Source organism: Suricata suricatta, chromosome 1 (genome assembly GCF_006229205.1).
Source record: "Suricata suricatta isolate VVHF042 chromosome 1, meerkat_22Aug2017_6uvM2_HiC, whole genome shotgun sequence".
NCBI lineage: Eukaryota > Metazoa > Chordata > Mammalia > Carnivora > Herpestidae > Suricata > Suricata suricatta.
This window is the reverse complement of record NC_043700.1, coordinates 115,991,033-116,009,999: the sequence shown is the minus strand read 5'-3', so window position 1 is coordinate 116,009,999 and position 18,967 is coordinate 115,991,033. Positions and strand designations below refer to the sequence as shown.

Here is an 18,967-nt window from a genome sequence, read left to right as displayed (position 1 = left end):
ACCTCTCTTAAGCTGGGGCTGTCAGCCCACTGAGCCCGTCTCAGGCTGCAGCTGGTGGTATCACCACAGCCGTGTCCCGCCTTTAGCACGCCTTACCTTTTTCTTATCTTTGGTATTTTGAAGTGCATGTTTCCCTCTTCTTCCCAATATTCTTGAGCAATCTTGTGTTTGCCAGTCAAATTACGGGTAGAAAATGAATACATGCTGAAGAGTGTAAGTGTGGGGAGGGAGAGCGCTGTGCCCATGATCGTGTCCTAAGGCAGCCTCCAGCCCACTGAACAGTTCAGGGAGCCTTGACATTGTACCTCTTCATACGATCCGTCATCAACAAAGAGCCACAGCCTCAGGCCTCCAGTCAAGAGTGGGCAGAATTGCAGAAATGCAGGATGGAATGGCACAGAGGTTAAGGGCTTGGGCTCTGGAGTGCTCACTCGGGAATCCTGCTGTGTGTTTGTCCACCGTGGGACCAGGAGCTTTGCCTGTCTCAGCCACTTCAAATGTGAAGTGGGAATATGAATAATTCTTTCTTATTAGGTAATTGGTGTTGATATTATTTGTTATGGACTGGATGTTTGTGTCCCTTCCCCAAAATCATATGTTGAAATTCTAACCTTCAATGTGATGGTATTAGGAGCTGAGGCCTTTGGGGATGATTGGGCCATGAAGGTGGGGCTCCCATGAATGGGATTAACGTGCTCATAAAGAGACCCCAAAGAGGTCTCTTGCTTCTACCACCATATGAAGACATAGAGAGAAGACCACTATGAACCAGGAAATAGGCACTCACCAGGCATTAAAATTGCTAGCACCTTGAGCTTGGACTTCCCAGCCTCTAGAATTGGGAGAAACACGTTTGTTGTTTAAGCCATCCAGTCTGTAGTTTCTGTGTTAAAGCAGCCCAAACTTGAGACATATCAGCATTAGTATTATTTTAGCTCTTTGGTCTTGGGAAATGAACTTGTTCAGATCAGATTCTACTGTTTACTAAGAACAGAAGCCACACAAACAAGGTCAAGTTAGAGAAGATTTTGAAAACATATAAGAGAATCCCAGGGAATGTAATGCAGGAAGTAATACCAAACCCCATGGGACTGGAAAGTCATCTATCTGTCTCTCTCCCTACACACGGATATGTGCAAAAACACTCACGCACACCCACAGAGACACAGAGAGCTTTTCGTCATTGTTTCTCTCTTTGCATTTGACCCATTCTCCACATGGCACATCAGCATCCTCTCTTTTTCATGGCTTCTGCTCCCCACACAACTTAACTTGTATGTGGTGTTACCCCACAACAGGCCAGCTCTGCTTCTGACACCACGGGGCCACCTCAAATGTCTAATATTCATGGCCATGCCACCACACACACTGCATTTCCTATTCAAATGCTAGAGAGGAGATGGCTGAATTTTGTCTAGATTATGGACTGGTTTGGGGTGGACGGATATGGTGCCCCTGGTCGAATCAGCTGTGAGTGTGATTCTAGAATCATTGCGTCCAAGGCAGGTGGGTAGGCCCATGAAGCTAGAAGGAGGAGTTATATCATAAACACTTCAGAATATGATTTTACTTCAACTATAAAAACTGTTACATTTTAATTTTCATAGAAAAAAATGTAATAAGACATTCCTCATTTTCCCATGTTTTGTATGGTTTTTCTGATAAAAGAAATACATATGTTATAACTTTTGGAGAACACATAGAAAGAATATTAAAAATAAAAATCAAGCTCGATCTTCCTCCTTAGAAATTAACCTTAGAAATTGAATTTTTATATATTTCTTCTTTTTCTCCCTAGTGCTTTTTCCTGGTTGTGACTCTATTATAATTAGTACTTTTGTAACATGGTTTCTCTTGGTCTGAGTGCTCCAGGAACACATTCTGAAATATAGGTTCAAGAGCACATACTTTATTTTTAATGTGACCCCAGGAAATACCGGTAAGAAAGTGGGGAAGAGACACAGGGAAGGGAAATGTTCCAGTCACTGTGTAACAAGTTACTCCTTAATGGTATAACAACACTACGACCATTTCATTTTGCGTATAATTTTGTGCACCAGGAATCGGGGGCGGGCCCACCTGTGAGATGTCCTCTGCAGTCATCTGAGGGCCCTGTGGGTCTGAATGTTCAAGATGGCCCACCCCCAGGGTTGGAAGTTGATCCTGAGGGTCAACCGGGGCAGGTGACCAGAGCGTCTGCTGGTGGGCTCTCCAGCACAGATGCTTCCGCATATTCAGACTTCTTACCTGGGGCCTGGTTTCCCTAAGGTGAGAGGTCAAGAGACCCAGATAGAATGGGCCTTTCATGGTCTAGACTTGGAAATCATAGAGTGCCAATTCTTTTAGTCAAGGGTGTCCCACGCCCTCAAGGGGAGGGGACACAGACTCACCACTTAATGAGAGGAATGCCAAAGAATTTGGGGCCTTTAAAAGATCACCACGGGAAGGAAGTCAATAGATTGTATCTAATTTATCCAACAGGCATTGTGTAGCAAGGGAGTGGAGTTCTGCTGAAGAACTCGTAGACACAGTGGAGAAAACATCTCAAAACTGTCCCCAAGGAAATGAGGTAAGCTGAGAAAGCTGAAGTATTTAACCATCCACTTCCCGATAGTAATTGGTTCAGGTGGGAATTTGGGGAGTGAGCAAGAATTCCCCTAGGACGTGACGGGCGCTCCCTTCAGCACTGGCTTCGGGTGTGCTCCCTGGTCAGAGGAAAGCCTCAGGCAGAGAGTGGCATGTGATCACAGCAAGCAGCCTTTCAGGAATGGAGAAGTGTACAGAGATGAATCCCACAGGGTTCTGAGGAAGGTATCTCCTACAGCATAGGTATTTTTCCTTTGTGACAACCTCTAATGTACATGGATATTTTGTACAGCATAAAGCTGAAGGCTGGGTGGGGATGGGAATCACACTGCTGAGTCAATGAATGCCACCACATGCCCTCTGACTTTAGACCACCAATCACTCATCTTTCTGATCTTTTTAGTTGACTCCCTCTCTACACCAAACTTTCACCTGTCACCTCAAGATCCCTTTCAACTTGCAGCCCTTTACTTCCAGCAGGTGATCTAGTCTGTTTCAATGACAAATGGAAGTCATCTGAGATGACAAACCTCACCTCCATGATTTCCCACCCATTTCCTACACTGAATCCTTTCTTCCTTTTCTTCCAGCCTAGAAGGTAAGGAGTCCCTCTCAAGTTCTAGACCAATCCCCATCCTCCCCTTCTCCACCTTCTCTCAACCCCACCTGAGATCCTCCTGCCTCTTCCTCCGTCTTATCTCATTACCTCTCAACCCCTTACTCACTCTTGCTCCTCCCACCCTACACAAAAAACACACCCAGTGCTTTCTTTGGGCTAAATTAACATGCCTTTGCCCCTCTGGCAGATGTATACTTTCTCTCTTTATTTCCCATTTATTCCACAATCCACTGTGTTTCAGCTTCTGCCCCTGCTACTCGCCTGAAGCGGTACTTGCCATGGTCAACCTCCAATTGCCACCTCTGGAAGGTGAGTGACAGGTCTTGGCTCTTAGATGCCTACTGCAATGGAGTCCACCAATAGCTTTCCTCTTTCTTAAAGCTCACTACCCTCCTTGCTCCATGACTCTACCCTCTCCTGATGAACCACACCTTATGAACATTTCTTCTCTCTCTCTTTTCTTGGCCACTCTTCCCTTGGCTAGACCAAAATACTACCATTGCCTATCTGTTGCTCACTTGGATGTACACTTTTTTCCCCCTAAGTGATCTTATCCTCTTTCATGCTCCCAGTTAGAAGTCTGCAATCCCTTATCTCAAGTCCTTAAGGCCAAATGGCTTCAGAATCCATAATTGTTCAGATTTGGGACAGGTCATAAGGAGCATATACTGAAAATTGTATACTGGTCCCAGTAGAGTCTGGGATGGTATCTTGTAATCAAACCTATGAATATCTCTATAGCAAAATACAGAACTATTCACACTAAGTAGGATTTTTTAAAGGGGTTATAAATAGTTCTCCTGTCTGTCCAGGTCAGGTTTCGGTGTCAGAAGAGTTCAGGTCAGGTCAGGTTTTGCCACCAAATGAATGTTTGAAAGACTTTTAGTTTTTAGACTTTTTTTTTTTTAATTGGAAATTGCACCTAAGGGATTATATCACCAATGTGCACCTATGACTCATAAATCTTTATTTCTGGGTCCCAGCTCTGTCTGAGCTTTAGGTTTAGCTCTCCGCAAGCCTGCGAGATCTCTCTACCTAGAAACCTCATAGACATACCAAGCTCAACACATCTAAAACTGAGTATCATCCTTCTGTCAAAGGCCTCGGAAACATATCTGTGTGCAGGAAATTTACTGGGGAGTCCTTTAGGGAGCAGCACCTGGAAGCCAGTGGGGGGTATGTGTGCAGGATTAGACAAAAGGAGAAGTTGAAGTGTGATGCAAACACAGCAGAGGCCTCAGCTGATCTTCAAAGAGCTCTGGGGCTAGAATGGCTCTTCAGAGTTGCCCTGAATTGAGTAAAAGGAGCTTAGCTTTTGTGCCCTCAAATCAGCCAACCATTGAATGTGGGCTGCCTTGGCAAGGGGACGTAACCTTAAGAAAATTAGCTCCTCTGGGCCGGAGAGGACTCAGCTGTGAGTCCTCAGCTGCCATTACTCCTGGAGGCTGGGGGGATGATGTCTTCTGTCTTGAAAGCTGTGCACCATGGTATCCACTGCAAGCTCTATGGTTTCTGTGCCCACTATCCACCCAGACACCCAAGTTAATAGCTTCTAGTCATTCTGGACACATCTCTATCCCTTACCACTTCCACATCTGATAACTGATCATGTTCTGCCAATTTAACCTCCTAAATATATTTTTTAAATCTGCCTCATCTCCTCCACCTTTATGTTCAATGTCCTAAGTCAGACTCAGGCTGTCTCTTTCTTGCCTGGTTTATTTCAAGTGCCTGCTACTTGTCCTCTTTCATTCTTTTTACCAATTTTATCCATATTCTGTGTGTGCAACAGAATGAACTATCTAAAACTCAAATCCGGACCAGGCATTCCACCCTAGAAATCTCCTAGTGGTTCACCATTGCCTACAGGATGTACCCCAAGTTCTTTAGCCTGTTATACAAGATTCTCTATGATCCAGTCCCTGTCTTGCTTTCCTCAGTCCCTATCCCAACACTTATTAAGCAGTACCCCCTGAACTGCAAATTGTTTTCCTCTTGCACTCTCTGCTGCTTCTTGTCTCCTCCTTTTGCTCATGTGGTCCTCTTGTATAGATGCCCTCCACCCCCTTCAACTCATCCTTGAATACCTGACTCATTTATCACTTGCTTTTGGTAGCTTCTCTAACTCTCCCTCCCCAGTCTTGGTTGAGTGCATCTTTGTACATGTGTAATACATCTTCTACTGCACTTAGCACTGTTATAATTGAAGATGTTGCTGTTTCCAGAAAACCAGGACAGTGGTCTCATCTTTTCACCCCTCTTACCTCATGCAGAGCCAGGGACATGCTAGACTCTCATTAAAGCTTGATCAATGACTGAATATAAGATGATAATAATTATAAGAGCTAATGTGTACTAGGCACTGTGGTAAGGGATTCATATATGTCTTCTGATTTTATCCTTAAACAATTTTATGAGCAAAGTACCATTATTCTCATATTCCTGATGAAGAAACTGAGGCTCTGAGGGCTTAAGCATCCTGTTCAAAATCACACTGTTAGTAGGTTGTAGGGATTTGAATCACAGTCACACTGTTAGTAATAGGTAGGATTTGAATCCAAGTGTGCCTCACCCTAGAATGTGAGTTCTCTTTTTTATTATAGTTTATTGTCAAGTTGGTTTCCATATAACACCCCCCTTCCCCTCTTTCCCACCCCCATCAGCCCCCAGTTTGATCTCAGTATTCAAAAGTCTCTCATGATTTGCCTCCCTCCCTCTCCCCAACTATTTTTTCCCTTTTCCCCGCCCCATGGTCCTCTTTTAAGTTTCTTCTGTTGCACTTATAAGTGAAAACACATGGTATCTGTCTTTCTTTGCCTGACTTATTTCACTTAGCATGACACCCTCGAGTTCCATCCACTTTGCTACAAATGGCCAGATTTCATTCTTTCTCATTGTCATGTAGTGTTACATTGTATAGATAAACTACATCTTCTTGATCCATTCATCAGGTGATGGACATTTAGGCTCTTTCCATGATTTGGCTAGTGTTGACAGTGCTGCTGTGAACATTAGGGTACATGTGCCCCTATGCATCAGCACTTATATATCCCTTGGAGAAATTCATAGCAGTACTATTTCTGGGTCATAGGGGTGTGCTATTATTAATTTTTCTGAGGAACCTCCACACTGTTTTCCAGAGCTGCTGCACCAGTTTACATTCCCACCAACAGTGTAGGAGGGTGCCCGTCTCTCCACATCCTCGCCAGCATCTATAGTCTCTTGATTTGTTCATCTTAGCCACCCTGACCAGCGTGTGGTAGTATCTCAGTATTTCCCTGGTGATGAGTGACGCTGAACATCATTTCATGTGCTATTGGCCATCTGGATGTCCTTTTTGGAGAAGTGTTTGTTCATGTCTTCTGCTCATTTCATCACTGGATTATCTGTTTTTCAGGTATGGAGTTTGGTGAGTTCATTATAGATTTTGGATACTAGCCCTTTATCTGATATGTCATTTGCAATTATCTTTTTCCCACAGAGTGCGAGTTCCTAACCGCAGTGCAAATGGCTTACAGGAGCCCAAGAACATCTTATTCATAGCCCTGAAGTTGCAAAGGCTCTTGCCCAGGTTGCACCCAATAACCAACACTTAGAAATCAGTATTTAATCCAAAGTTCAGAGCATGTGATTCTCCCACATTAAACTTCAATGGTCTTCTACTGATATTGAATAAAATCCCAGACCTGAAAAATTACTTATAGGAGCAGAACAACAAGGCCTCTGTCTTTCTCCATCTTCATGTCCTCCTGCTACACTATTCCAGTCGTGCTGTGTGTCCTTCACAACTTGAACACCCCAAGGTCTTTCTAGATTCAAGGCCTTTGCACATGCTTTCCTCTGTCTGGTTTGCTCTTTTCTATATTCTTCCTATCCACTTAACTATAACCTACATATCTCATTTAAATGTTACTTCTCCATAAAAGGTTTTTGAAGTAGGTCCTCATTATTACCTGCCTCATTTCCTTGTTTTCTTCATAGAATTTATCATGATTAACAAGTATTTTATTTTTATTTGTTTATTTTTGTCTGCTCTTTACCCTAGAATTATAAGCTTCATTACAGTAGCAACAAACAGAGGTCTGTTGTAATTCCAGCACCTGAGACAGTGACCAGTTGAATAGGTGCTAAATGCATATTAATTCACAGTTGTATATCTATAGAATGGCTATTTTTTTTAAAGCCACCTAGAGAAAAATAACAAGTGTTGATAAGGATGTGGAGAAATTAGAACTCTTGTGCACTGCTCTGTGGTGGGAAAGCAAAATTATACTGCTACCATAGAAAACAATATGACAGTTCCTCAAAAAATTATAAATAGAATTACCATATGATCCAGCAATTCAACTTCTGGGTATATGTCCAAAAGAATTGAAAGCAGAGACTTAAAGAGATATTTGGACAACCAAATTCATAGCATCATTATTTGGAATAGCCAAAAAGGAGAAGCAAACTAAATGTCTACAGATGAATGAATAAACAAAATTGTAAGGACGTTAGGCTAAATGAAATAAAACTATCAGAAAAAGACAAATACTATATGATTCCACTTACATGAGGTACCCAGAATAGTTGTAGTCAAAGAGACAGAAAGTAGGACAGTTGTTCCTAGCAGCTGGAACTGGGGGCAACAATACGGAGTTACTGTTCAATGGCCACAGAATTTCAGTTTTGCAAGATGAAAAGAGTTCTGTGCACAGATGGTGGTGATGGCTGCACAACAATGTGGAAGTACCTAACACCACTGACTTAAAAATAGTTAAGATGGTAAAATTTTGTTATGTGTATTTTACTACAATAGAAAGAAAGAAAGAAAGAAAGAAAGAAAGAAAGAAAGAAAGAAAGGAAAGAAAGAAAGGAAAGAAAGAGAAAGAAAGAAAAGAAAAGAAAGGAAGAGAGAGAAAGAAAGAAAAGAAAAGAAAGGAAGAAAGGAAGAAAGAAAGAAAGGAAGGAAAGAAAGAAAAGAAAGGAAAAAAGGAAGAAAGAAAGAGAGAGAAAGAAAAGAAGGACGGACAGAAAGAAAGAAAGAAAGAAAGAAAGAAAAGGAAGGAAGGAAGGAAGAAAGAAAGAAGAGGGGCACCTGGGTGGCTCAGTCAGTTGAATATCTGACTTCGGCTCACATGATGATCTCATGGTTTGTGAGTTCGAGCCCTGCGTTGGGCTCTGTGCTAACAGCTCAGAGCCTGAAGACTGCTTCGGATTCTGTGTTCCCTCTCTCTCTCTCTGCCCCTCCCATGTTCATGCTCGCTCTCTCAATGATAAATAAACATTAAAGAAATTTTTTAAAAGAAAGAAAGAGAGAAAAGAAAGAGGAAGGAAGGAAGGAAAAAAGGAAGGAAAAAAGGAAGGAAAGAAAGAAAGAATTATACATCTGTTTGTCAATACTCCTGATTTCCAGATTCCCAGTTTAGTATTTTCTTATTTAGATGTGCTGGCTCCTGTCAGAGTATGTTCTATTAACGAAGAATTATAGAAGAGACAATTTCTTTTCCCAGATGAGAAAACTTTCTAGGATAAATCATAGGGGAATAACACTTACTTTAGAATTAGAAGAAACGTTAGAGTTTACTAAAATCTGTATCTACTTTATGAGTCAGAATGAAGATAGAGTTAATGGAGGCAGGATGCCATTACTGCTCTGGTTAGTGGAGGGAGCTATCCCTGGAAACTTCATTATACCACATCTGATTCTAAAAGTGAAGGCACTCAGACTCAAAGAATTAAATGACTTGCTTAAGGTCTCCCAATGATAAATATGGGACCGCCATGGAATTTATGACCTAATAAAGCTTCTACTCATACATCAGTAAGGAAGGAGAATATTAGTCTAAATCCGGAAAATCTACCACAAACAGAACATCTAAGGAATGTTTTGTTTTAAAAGAGGGTGCTTTGCACAGCTTCCACAGAATTAGCATTCATCAAGAGCTTTGTGCTAGGAACTTTGTGAGTCTGATTCATCATGTTACAAAGAAAACAATCTTAAGATCATGAGTTTTCTTCCTGCTTTTGTCCTAATGAGTATTGTAGTTTATGGGACATTTGGACAGTGAAGCAGAGTATTATGTTATAAATGTTTAGCTAAATAAAAGAAGAGCTAAGTCAAAGAAAGTTATTAAAAAGATCCATAGACTTGCATCCTCAAACAAAAATTTTTCATAACTAAAGGACTTTGAGACAATTTTACAGACTCCTAGAACTTCACGAGTTGGTACATTGAAAAATTAAACACAAAGTATTGAGTCTTCAGGGGAATAAAACAGGAAAGGTGCTTTTTCTGTCCTCTCAAGGATATAATGCAGAATAGGACAACAACCAAGAGTCTAAGTTCAAGAATTAATTTTCTTGGGTTCAAATCTTGGCTTCATCACTTATCAACTATGCCACAATGGGCAAGTGGCCTCACCTATCTTTCTGTTAGAGTTTTCCCATTTGTGACATAAGAATAATTGTACCTTCTTCAGCAGGTTGTTGTAAGAACTGTATAAAATAATATATACAGGATTCTCATCACATTGCCTCTCTGGCACAGACCAGGTGTTCAAAAAATGCTAACGAGTAGTATTATGGCAGTTTGTTCTTTTTCCCGCCAGAGGTAGTTATAAAACCATATTAAATGACTAACTTTTTCCAGTTTTTTTAATGTTTATTTATTTTTGAGAGAAAGACAGACCATGAGTTGGGGAGGGGCAGAGAGAGAGGAAGACACAGAATCGGAAGCAGCTCCAGGCTCTGAATTGTCAGCACAGAGCCTGAGTGGGCCTCAAACTGACAGTGAGATCATGACCTGAGCTGAAGTCAGATGCTCAACTGACTGGGCCACCCAGGGGCCCCTCTCCCAGTTGTTTTAACTTACATTGATTTACTGATCACTTCACCACCCTGAAGTCCAAGTATTATGACAATGTATAATTATGAAGATGCATCTTAGGTGAAAAACTTAGATAAAGGAGCAGGAGGAGGCAGGAAAGGGGAAAGGAAAAGAAAAAGAGGAGGAGTAGAAGGAGAGGAAAGGGCCCAAAGGTATACCTTTTGAGAGGTGAGAAAGACAGAATGTGTCAGTCTGCCACCGTGGTGTCCCAGGATCCACAGCTAGCCACATATTGGACCAAGGTGGGGCGGGGGCGGGGGGGGGAGGCGGGAACCACCTATGGAAACCAGTTTAAAGCTCAATGCATATAGGATACCAAGGATGCTATCATTTAGAAAAGGACTTCCTTGAAGAATCAGTTACCACCTTCTGTCTGCAATTGGCATGTGAGCCTACTCCTCTTCGTTTGCCTGCTTCACTTGGTGGACACAAGTGTCTGTGACCATCAGGGTGAGGACAGCCCCAGGCCTCAAGGGCATCCCACCCTAATTCTGTTTAGACTGCCAGCTTCCAAGGACACCTCCCCATGTGCACAAGCCAGACACTGAAGGATACGAAAATAGCACTTAGAATGGCCCTTATCCTCAAAGCATTTGCAGCCTTGAGGTGCATGTGCAATTGTTTGCATATTGTACGTTTGGCAGATTTCTCCCTGGTCAAGTGTATCAACACAAACAGAAGAGTTAAAAAACAAACCACTCCCATTATTCTTCCCAAAGATGAACGTGTACTATTTACATCCTTTATGGAAGTAGCAGAAAAGCAAGAGGAGGAAAACCAAGCCTTTGATGTGTGTGTCTTAGAATTAAAATTAAGTTGTCCTAGTTTGATGTGCCCATCATTAGCCACATTTAGAAGGAGCCTGCATTATGCCGGCTGTAAAGCTGGCGGAAATTGCATTTCAGTTTCTTATTTGCAAAGCAGGTCACAGGTTTCCTAGGCTCCTTCTGCGTCCTGTTGAGGAGGAGGAAGGAATTTTTTCACTGCTCATGGTTTCCTTTCCTTTACTTGAGAAATAAATAAAGGCAAATCTTGATCAAACCATCATGTTGCCAGCTTCCTAATACCTTTGGCCGGGGTTTGAACCAATTCTCTAGGTTCTACTTCCTTCTGTTTCTCCCCTTTCTGTGCCACCAATGTTTTTTGCTCCAATGGCCCATTATAATTGTAAAAATTTTGTCTGGTAGATTTCTTGTGGTTCTTGTATGGAGAGCACTCTGCATGTGAGATTAAGTTATGCATATAGTATGTTCCTTATGTGAAACAATTTAATAATTTCTCTTTGAAGACCATCAGATTCAGAAACAGAAACAGAAAAATCTGAGTTCTAGCATGTTCCAGGATAGGTGATCTAAATGGGAATCTATAAACTGTCAGGACAATTTGTATTTACTTGACAGATTTTTTTTAAATAATCTAGAACTTCCATCAAATTGGAATATTTGATCATTAATTCTTTTTAAAATAATACTACATACAACAAGTATCTAATATCGGGTTATATGTTGCTTTAAGTTACCGCTTACGTGCTGTGTAGCTACTAGTAAAATAAAAGGCAAGTGGTTTAGATTAAGTTCACCATCATTCTGTAAAAAAAAAATCCTGAAAAATCTGAAGGTCAAGTCGAGTCATGTTAGTGATTGACAGCAATGGGGAGGTGACAGAGAAGTGCTACCATAATAAAGAGAAGCGACCTGACCTCATGCTTTACAGGAGGAGAAGAGACCATGGACTCATTAAGTGCTTTCTACGTGACCGCACATTGCTGAGTGCTTTATATATGTTTCTAAAATATTTATTTATTTAGAGACAGAGAGAGAGAGTGCACACAAGTGGGGGAGGGGCAGGGAGAGAGGGACAGAGAGAATCCCAAGCAGGCTCCATATCCAGCATGGAGCCCAATGAGGGGCTCAGTTTCAGGACTGCAAGATCAAGCCCTGAGCCAATATCAAGAGTCAGATGCTTAACGGACTGAGCCCCCCAGGCACCCCTATATGTTGTTTTATGTAGTATTCTCAAAATGCTGTAAGACTACCATTGCCATGACCTGTTTATATACGAAGAAATGGAGAGGTTATAGGTACTTTGCCCATGGCCATGTGGCTAGGAAGGGAGGAAGTTGGGATCCTTATTACTCTGATTCCTAAGTAAATCTTTTTGTCACTAAACCATCAGAGATACAGATATGTAAAATAATTTGGTTTTCCTTATATTAAAACTTGCTTTGCCCACCTGTTAGAATGGTCAAAATCTGGAACACTGATGACACCAAATATGGGCAAGAATGTGGAGCAACAGAAACTCTGATTCATTGCTAGGGGGGATGCAAAATAGCAATGTCTCTTTGGAAGACAGTTTGGCAGTTTTTTACTCAACTAAACACAGTCTTATCACATGATCCAGCAATCATGCTCCATGCTGTTCACTCAAAGGAGTTGAAAACTCCATCCACACAGAAACCTGCACACAGATGTTACTAGTCACTTTCTTTATAATTGCCAAAACTTGGAAGCAACCAAGATGTCCTTTGGTAATAAATGGATACATATACTGTGATACATCCAGACAATGGAATACTATTCAGTGCTAATAAGAAATCAACTATCAAGCCATGAAAAGACATGGGGGAAACTTAAGTGCATATTACTAAGTGAAAGAAGACAATCTGGAAAGGCTACTCCAGGTTCTGATACAAATTCCTGTGTGGGGTGGAGGGTGCTCCCCACACCAACAAGCAATTCCCCACTACCAGCTGGGTGTCTTACAGTTCAACTCAATTCTGATGCAGTCTATCTAAAGAGAGCATCAGATCCCACAGGTTAAGGCTTCAGCCCTACAAGACTGCCCTCCGAACCACACACACACTCCAGATGCCAGGAGCAGGAAGTGTAGGTTGTCCCCTGTGCTTTTGGCCACCTGGCTGGGTTAGAAGTTCCAACACTCCCTTTCTTGGGTCTGCTAATTTGCGAGAGCAGCTCCCAGAACTCAGAGAGACACTTTACTTACTAGATTACTGGTTTATTATAAAAGGATATAGTCTGGGAACATCTAGATAGAAAAGATGCACAGGGCTAGGTGTGGCCAAAGGTGGCGCAAAGCGCTCACGCCCGCAGAATTCGCCACCCTTCTAGCACTTCCACCTGTTCACCAGTCTGGAACCTCTCCAAACCCCCATCCTTTTGGTTTTTATGGAGGCTTCATTAATTAAGCACAACTGATTAAATCTAGTCCTTGGGGATTGAACTCCGTCTCCAGACCCTTTGCCTCTCCTGTAGGAAGTGGGACCAAAAGTTCCAATTCTCTAATTATAGGGCTAGTTATTTTGGCAGGCAGCCCTAACCTCAGGTGAGGTCCAAAAGTCACATCAGTAACATAACAAGGCTCTCATCACTTAGGAAATTCCAGATATATGTTTCTTATTATACTCATAATATTACAGCTACATACTATATATCATTCCTACTCTATGACATTCTGGAAAAAGCAAAACTATGGAAACAGTAAAAAGATTTTTGGTTGCCAGGCACAGAGTGGAAAGGGATGAATAGGTGAACTATAAAGAATTTTGAGGGCAGTGAAATTACTCTGTGTGAAACCACAGTGATGGACATGTGTCATTGGACATTTGTCCAAACCTGTAGAATGTACAGCCCCAAGAGCGAATCCTAGGTGAACTGTGGACTTTGGATGACAACGATGTGTCAGTGTAGGTTCATCAGCTATAACAAATGTGCCGCTCTGGTGGGGGTGTTGATAACAGGAGAAGTTACGTATGTGAGGCGGGCAGGGAGTATATGGGAAATCTCTGTATCTTCCCTTTAATTTTGCTAGGAACCTAAAACTGCTTTAAAATTTGTCTTAATAAAAAAACCTCCTCTGTATTGAATAATGGGCAGCTCAATGTCAAAATAGATAGGTTTTATTGCCTTGATGGACCACAGAAGTCATTTAAAAACTATACTATTAGTATGCGTACAAGTAGAAAAGAAATAAGCCACTGTTTATTCTTCATTGAAGAATTCTAGCCCTGTGCTCAGGTGTTTATGAATGAATGAAATCTAAATAGTGTTTCTGTTTAGATTATTTTTCCTTGAGCTGAGTGCAAATATATTAGAAGAAATACTAAAATATTTATAGCTGTCGTTATTTGTGAAATTTATTGGTCAACTGGGTAATGAAAATCTCATTGTAACTCACATTGACACTCCCTTTTAGAACATGGCTTTATTAAAGATGTGGCTTTGGGAGGTACTTCATGCCCATGGGAGCTGTGTGACCTTGGGAAAATCATTTAACATCTCTGAACCTTAGTGTTTTCATTACTTAAGTAGAGACAATTATTGATTATCCTAAAGACAAGGAAACTGGGTAGTTTTTTTATTTTGTCTTTTCATTGTTAAAAACATTTGTTTTGATAAAGTCTATCATAAACAAATCAGTAGATGCTCCATTCTGTCACAGATCAGCTGCAAAGATCCCTGTGTCATCCAAGCAGTAAAGGTCTGATGGACGGAGCATACACCTTTCATGCTGCTCCTATTCATTGACTGCTTTCAAATCCAGATCATCAAATAGTCCTTTATGCCCAAAGGAGGCTCAAAATGATTGTTCGGGCAATTCAGGACCTGATTCCTCTTAAAGTCCAAGTAAATCACAAGAGGGAGGAAGCCCAGCAGATGGTGAACTGGGTGTCCTTGAAGATGCCCTTGAAGAACTATTGCAGCATCTGCTTGGCCTTTTTGCCAGGATGGCACAGTGGGGCAAGTGATGGTTTTCAATACCCCTCTGGCAGGTTCTGTGCTCTGAAAGTCCCAACTCCTTAAAGCATAATATGGTCCCATCCCACTGTCCAACCTATCCTGTCGTGCACCCTTTTCTGCAAATGCATGGCCTCCAGCCAGACTACAGCTGTGCTCACTGACCATCAACTATGCCCATTTTCCCTCCAGGCCTCTCCCTCAGGAATTCCCTCTGTCCACAGCCACTTGTCAACTGTCCAAGAACACTATGTCTCTTCAGGGCATCCACACATCCAGCACACAGCCTGGCATATAACACAAGCTCGACAAATATTTTTTGAGGCAAACAAAATTGACCAAAAGAGAAACATAGTGAATGGAGGACAAGATGGCAATAGCACCAGCTGATGCCAAAATGTGTTGCTTTTCTACCTGGTGACACCAGCCCCTTCTGGCACAAGTTACATATTGTCTTAAATTGTCACCATGTCACTTTCTTCTCCTTTCCAGAGCTACCCTTTCATGCTTTCTCCTAAACCAAAAGCTTAAGAGAAGTTACGCACAAATGTACATGTCCTGTATTTCTCTCTTCCCCCAAGCACCTAAGAAACAGTCTTACTTGAGAAAAAGGATAATTATGTGCAGTATATGAGGGAAATGACAGAGAAGGATAATTATTAATGTGGGATAGAATTTAGTTTAAAAAAAGCTAGAGTAATATTACATCTTTTTGGATAGTTATTAAATCACAGAAGTGTCTTGAAACCCTGACTATTCAGAACTCTGTGTCTAAGGAAATTCTTAAGAATGAGTTTGAGGAGGGGTGCCTTGGTGGATCAGTGAGTTAAGCATCTGACTCTTGATTTCGGCTCAGATCATGATCTCACAGTTTGTGAGTTCAAGCCCTGGATCAGGCTTCATGCTGGCAGCATGGAGCCTACTTGGGATTCTCTGTCCCTCCCCCTCTCTCTCTCTGCCCCTTCCCCACTTGCACTCACTCTCTTTCTTTCTCTCTCTCCCTCTCAAAATAAATAAATAAGCTTAAAAACAAACAAACAAACAAAAAAGAATAAATTTGCAGAAATACCTGTGGAGGCAGAACTGCCCCAAAAAGTTCAGGCATGGGCCATCTAACCTGCGGGTCTAGAATGTATGTCTAATCCCAAGTATGCATTTACTCAGTTATCACTGTGTAGTGGACACCACTGTAGGCTACTAGCTACTATATATGGAACCCACCATGGTGCTAGGGAAATAGTACCATCCCTTCTCATCCTTCCTGCAACCCCAGTGAGGTAGGTATCACTGTCTACATTTTATAAGCCACCTGGATGGCTCAGTCAGTTAAGTGACTTCAGCTCAGGTCATGATCTCACAGTCCATGAGTTTCAGCCCCTCATTGGGCTCTGTGCTAACAGCTCAGAGCCTGGAGCCTGCTTCAGATTCTGTGTCTCCCTCTCTCTCTCTCTCCATATTCTCTCTATCTCTCTCAAAAAATAAATAATAAACATTAAAAAAATTAAAAATAAAGAATACAAACCTCATGATGCCAGGGACATACTTCATTTTTATTTTTAGTACATACTACCATCCACCACCTACATATTTTGCCGATTTTACTGATTTGGGTGTATCCCTACCCCCTATAGAAGGCAAGCCCCTCCTGAATGCCTGTCTCCTTCATTTCTCCATGTCTGGCTCTGGGTGCAAAGCCTCACAGACATGCTTAAATTGCTCGAGGAGATAGGGGAGTTCTGGGCAGAGGAGACTCCTGACCTGACCTGCTGCTTTGACAAGGTTACTAGGTGATGAGAGGAGAATGAAGGGGAGAGTGAAGAGAGACACAAGGGAAAGCAGTATGGCAATATCCAGGCAGGAAAGATGACAGCTTGGACCAGGGCAGTAGTATTGGTGATGGGGGACAGTGGCCTGATTCTGGATGTATTTAGAGGTAGAATCACCAAGATTTGGTGAGAAATTAGACATGGAGATAAGAAAAAGGGAGGATTTAACTTAATTGTGCTGGCATCTCTGTCTCTTCTGTAAATTGATTTAAGGGTAATCACATCTTCCTTGCCAGTCACTGATTTAGGAACAGGCATGTGACCCTCATTAAAGCCTATGGGAAATGACAAGACACCTCCTGGGAGCTTCTCCATAAGAGAACAACAGGAAGAGAGTTACCCTCATTTTCCTGTGGATGTAGTTGCTCCCGGATGTGATACGTGGAACTTCTGCACATCTTGATACCCGCCTGAAGATGAAGCTTGGAAATTGACAGAGCTGAGAGATGGAAGAAATTAGCATCCTTGGCAACACCAGTGAGCCCCTCAGCCAGCCAAGCCTAGCGCTGAACTTCTTCACTATGAAATATTATACTGCTGTATTCTTTAAGACAACTTGACACAGGATTTCTGTTGCTTGCAACCTAAAATATCCTGAACCAGGACCCTCTTTTGTAGGTTTTACAGCTTATCCTTTTTAGAATGAATTACCAAAGAATTTTAAAATGTTTCCAGTGTGTCCAAAACAATATATCCTACATTATCACACTCTTGGCTGAAGGAAAAAGAGCTGGTGGGAGGGAAGAGGCTGGATAGGAAACCAATTCCACAGTTACAGTGGGAAACAAATTATATGTACATTGATTTATGGCATGAAAGGAAACAAATCAGTTGAGGGATTGTGAGTGCAAAGCTATTGTGCCCTTGAGCAACATTTTTCCATCCGCACTTTGTGACCTGCTGGTAGGTCACATAAACAATTTAGTGAGTCAAGACTAGCATTTTAAAAAATGGAATAGAGCAAGTAGAATAGGACAGAGGAATAGAATAGAATAGATCACAGCACACAATAAGAATCATTATCTTGTGGAAATTTTGTTTCTGTTATATATTTATATATGTGTTTACTGAGTCATCATGTAAAATGTTTGCCTTATTGTGCGTCATGGCCAAAAAATTTTGAGAATATTGCCTGAAAATAAATTGAGATACTGACCACCCTCTTTACACACAATGCTCTATACCACTAGCACAGACTAGTCAATTTGTTCTAACTATACAAATATACCTAACGTCTTTCCTTATGCGAGAGAGAGAGAGAGGACGCAGGAGATGCAGAAGAGGGAGAGAGAGAATCTTAAGTAGGCTGCATGCTCACTGTGGAGCCCGATGCAGGGCTCAATCCTACGACCCTGGGAAGGTGACCTGAGCCAAAACCAAGAAGCGGAGGCTCAAATGACTGAGCCACCAGACACCCCATCTAATGAAAAGTATTCTCATCATGTGACTATAGTAAAATGTTCCTTCTCAAATAAATACAGTGCCCCAGTTGCATGGAATCAGTAGCGGGTCAAGGTTACCAGCTGAGCCCCTGTGAGACCCCTGGATCTCAGACTGACCGCTCTGTGAAGCTTGCTCTTGTGTTCTCTCCCCAGGGTCTCTCCAAACATCATTTTTGGTTTCTGCCTGATTCTTGCTTCTTATGCCAACACTGGTGGAGAAGCCAAAAGAGATTTATTTACATGGCATTGTTGTTGAAGGTACCCTTAAATTGGTGATTTATGTTAAAGCTGACTTTTTTAATTCTAAAGAGATTAAAAGTTGCTCCCCAAATTTCAATTTCCAGTGCGATTAGAGGTTCATTAGGAGCCCCATCATGGCGCACATGTTCCTATCAAGGGGCCTCACTTATTCCAAGAAATTTTATATATCATTCCAGCTCATGATTTCAAAGATTTGATAAGGTAAAGGGTCTGTGCTCTGTGCTAATAGACAAACACACTGGCCTCCTGTCCTTCAGGAGACAATCCCAGGAGGAATTCTGTATACTCTTCAGAGGTCCTTAAATCTCAGAAATTGAATCCATACTGCCTGAAGCTAGCTCTTGGTAATCTATCAATCTTTCCTCCTTCACAGGCCCACTCTCTCTTTTCCCTACTCCTGCTCTTTGGGATAACTTCCCAAGTACAACACCGCACCCAAATCCTTGGTGGGACTCTGCTTATACAGGAACTAAAAGAAAATCTAAACTAAACAGAATCTAAGTGACTTAAGGATAAACATATCTGAAGAAATTATTTCATGAACCCAAACAAAGCCTTCATAATATATTTATATAGAAATGTTTTTATAAGAATAGGGAGGGATT

General features: G+C 41.7%; 2 long non-coding RNA genes across 2 annotated transcripts in view; one reads left to right on the top strand and one right to left on the bottom strand.

The window, feature by feature from the left end:
* Positions 1 to 787: 787 nt before the first annotated feature.
* The window catches only part of LOC115294880, a 146,239-nt gene continuing 128,059 nt past the window's right edge, over positions 788 to 18,967 (bottom strand). The window contains exon 3 of the long non-coding RNA XR_003910203.1: positions 788 to 832. This is a non-coding gene — a long non-coding RNA (uncharacterized LOC115294880). The remainder of the gene's footprint in view (positions 833 to 18,967) is intronic.
* The window catches only part of LOC115294876, a 19,176-nt gene continuing 2,708 nt past the window's right edge, over positions 2,500 to 18,967 (top strand). The window contains exons 1-2 of the long non-coding RNA XR_003910200.1: positions 2,500 to 2,569; positions 3,447 to 3,514. This is a non-coding gene — a long non-coding RNA (uncharacterized LOC115294876). The remainder of the gene's footprint in view (positions 2,570 to 3,446; positions 3,515 to 18,967) is intronic.